Here is a 3559-nt window from a genome sequence, read left to right on the forward strand (position 1 = left end):
AACTGCAAAGGCAAAAAGGTAACTACACCTTTGTTTGAGAATTACTGTGCTTATTCAGCCCTAGAAGTCTAGTACAGCCATTTCCTCATGTCTTAGGGGTGATTTTAACCACTTCAGTGAAACGGCATTTTGGTAGCTCTCCCTTTTCTCCATAGCTTCCTGTACTTCATGAGAGCAGTCATTTTAGTGGGTATAGCAGAAAACCTGCAGGTAAAGCAAACTCTCCTAATTACTACATACAAACTGTGAGTATATGAGCGAGGTCATTGGTAAAATTGTTGTTGCCCTCTGCCCCCAGCTTGCTTTCCCTTGCATAGCAGCATGCCCTTGCTGCTCCCTGACACTCTGGTCAAGTAATAGTGAAACTTTGAATACCTCAGTCACAACAGAGAGAATAGTTTTGTCCCTCTTATCCAGAGGCTAGAAGTGCTCTTACTTGCAGGTAGAGATGGCCAAAGGGCAGCTGGAATAAGAAAAACAAAACCACCCTGTGAGGAGAAAATAGCCAAAGATTTGAAATACCAAAATCAAGGTCTTCACTGGCATGAGAGAACCCTGATTTATCGGAGTATTCTAACTTGTGGAATTATGGCAAATTGTTTACCTGAGTGATAAACACAAAGGTTGACCACCCATAAAATTTTCAAGTCCCATTTAAACATCATGGGAATTAGAGTATTTAAAGCATTAAAGGTTTTTTTGCCACATAGAGGAAAAATATGTTTCTCTAGTCCTATTCTTGAAGAGAGATTAAATGTGTTACCTGAGATAGTCCAGAATAGTTCAGTTAGAAGCAAATGCCTGCCCATTTGTTGGAGATCTTCAGGCCCAAACTGCTGAAGTTTGGCAAAGGGATAAGCAATTGAAACCAATCTTGCAACAGAAAATGTAAGGCATTCTTAATACTATTAAGCATTACGTAAAGCTGTACCCTATATTTCAATTACCAAGAATTGCCAGTAGTGCATATTAAATATCCATATAAATATTTGTCCAAACACTACAGTATTCGTGCAAATGAATACAGGTATTGTATGAAGCACAGCCAAGTCTGGGAGAGTCACATGGAAATCATCCTGTCCCCAGAGAGCAAATACTAAGGAAAAGAGCAAATATTAAGGAAATAAGGGCAAATTGAACAACTCTTTAGGACTTTAAAATATGTTGATCAACATGATTTCCATATTTGGCCACTTCTACTAATGTGTGTGGCTCAATAATTTTGTGTGTGTGTGTGTGGGTAATCATTTATTTGCTTCTTTAAAAAGAGTTAGTTGTAATTATTTTGTCAGAAAGAAATACTTCTACCTCCATATGCAGTTGAAATGTTTTCAAACCATGAGTTGACTGGAAGCATAAAGGGTATTGACAGAATCACTCTTAGGGAAAGACCTAAATAACATCTGTAATAAATAATCAGAAAGAAAATCTAACAGACTCTTTATTAATAAGAGTTTTATAAGAGTTTTTATTTATATGACTAGATAAAATAAAGGGGAAAATGGCAGTTCAAACACTCGGAGCTAAATAGATCACCAGATTTGGCACTAGAAAGGAATTTCCCCCCAGGACATATAGGAGGGAATTCGGAGGGATTTTTTTTGTCCGTGTCTGTAGTATGAAATGAGCAACATTTCTAAGGACCATCCAACAATTTTGCTTCACAGTTCCTGCTTTTGTAAGACTGCAAATACTGGTACTATCTGTGATGTCTTCCACACCCTCCCTTTCGTCCTTGAGATGAATGACGGCCTTTTGCTGCTGGCTCTTGTCCATGGAGAGGTGCTGGGGATCACTTGATGCGGGTGGTGCTGCATGGCAGCCTGGGGAATAGGCTCCGCTTGACCCTTCCCTTTGAACTGTTCTGTGCGTGCCCAAGCGTGTCAGGACTGGATTTTGTGATAATTGTACTCTGCAATCTGGTATGCCTAAAGAAAACTTACTAGCACATTGGTTAATTTTGCCATCAGTATCTTCTCAGCAGATTTTTCTGTTGGATAGCTTCTGCGCCTCTCGCTTTGGGGGGAAAAAAATGCAATGAGGTGTTCTTTTAGGAGACCCTTTTGTTAGTACTATTCTTTTCCCAAATCATGACTTGTGAGATAAAGGAAATGCCTCCCACCCCCATTTGTTAAGCTTTATTTTCCTCTGTGTGTGGGCACAAAAACTAATTCCGCTGTAGCTGCGTTTTGCAGCATTCATACAGGGCAGAGGGGCTGCGGCGGTGCTGGAGGCTGTCCTCTCCCTCGGTGCGGTCAGGGCAGCGAGGGCTGGCTGCTCCCGGGGGCCGGGAGCCCTGGCCCAGGGTGGCAGGAAGGCCGCGGGGCAGGGGCCGGATGCGTTGCGCCCTCAGGACCCCCTCAAGCCCTGGATGCTGTCATGTCCCCAGGACCCCCTCATGTCCCCAGAGGGCCCTTGTCACCTGGGCCCCCCCCGTGTCCCCAGGTGCGTGGGTCTCCAAAATGCCCTCTAGGACCCCACCCTGTCCCCGGGATCCCCCCTCGTCCCTGGGACCCCCTCATTCCTGGGACCCCCCCCCCGTGTCCTCTGGATGTCCCCTGTCCCCAGGACCCCTGTGTCCCCGCCCCCTGTGTCCCCAGGAACCCCCCGTCCTGGGCCCCCCCCCGTGTCCCCAGGAACCCCCGTGTCCCCAGGAACCCCCCTGTCCCTGGGCCCCCCCCTGTGCCCCCAGGAACCCCCCCAGGAACCCCCCCAGGAACCCCCGTGTCCCCAGGAACCCCCCCGTCCCCGGGCCCCCCCCCGTGTCCCCAGGACCCCCCGTGTCCCCAGGAACCCCCCCGTCCCCGCCCCCCCGTGTCCCCAGGACCCTCCGTGTCCCCAGGAACCCCCCCCATGTCCCCAGGACCCCCCGTGTCCCCAGGAACCCCCCCGTCCCTGCCCCCCCCGTGTCCCCAGGACCCCCCGTGTCCCCAGGAACCCCCCCGTCCCCGCCCCCCCCGTGTCCCCAGGACCCCCCGTGTCCCCAGGAACCCCCCCGTCCCCGCCCCCCCCGTGTCCCCAGGACCCCCCGTGTCCCCAGGAACCCCCCCGTCCCCGCCCCCCCCGTGTCCCCAGGACCCCCCCCGTCCCCGGGCCCCCCCCGTGTCCCCAGGAACCCCCCCATGTCCCCAGGAACCCCCCCGTGTCCCCAGGAACCCCCCCGTCCCCGCCCCCCCCGTGTCCCCAGGACCCCCCGTGTCCCCAGGAACCCCCCCGTCCCCGCCCCCCCCCGTGTCCCCAGGAACCCCCCCGTCCCCGCCCCCCCCGTGTCCCCAGGACCCCCCGTGTCCCCAGGAACCCCCCCGTCCCCGCCCCCCCCGTGTCCCCAGGACCCCCCGTGTCCCCAGGAACCCCCCCGTCCCCGCCCCCCCCGTGTCCCCAGGACCCCCCCCGTCCCCGGGCCCCCCCCGTGTCCCCAGGAACCCCCCCGTCCCCGCCCCCCCCCGTGTCCCCAGGAACCCCCCCGTCCCCGCCCCCCCCGTGTCCCCAGGACCCCCCGTGTCCCCAGGAACCCCCCCGTCCCCGCCCCCCCCGTGTCCCCAGGACCCCCCGTGTCCCC

The 3559-nt window shown here is 54.2% G+C and overlaps 1 long non-coding RNA gene across 1 annotated transcript; it reads right to left on the reverse strand.

Moving 5' to 3' along the window:
* Nucleotides 1-1785: 1785 nt before the first annotated feature.
* Nucleotides 1786-2335, reverse strand: LOC138069097 (uncharacterized). The gene is made up of 3 exons (XR_011143904.1): nucleotides 2205-2335; nucleotides 1944-2016; nucleotides 1786-1864 (listed from the first exon to the last, which is right to left on the reverse strand). It is a non-coding gene; the product is annotated as an uncharacterized lncRNA (long non-coding RNA).
* Between the last annotated feature and the right edge of the window lie 1224 nt (nucleotides 2336-3559).

This window comes from Struthio camelus, chromosome 13, assembly GCF_040807025.1.
Source record: "Struthio camelus isolate bStrCam1 chromosome 13, bStrCam1.hap1, whole genome shotgun sequence".
Classification (NCBI taxonomy): Eukaryota; Metazoa; Chordata; class Aves; order Struthioniformes; family Struthionidae; genus Struthio; species Struthio camelus.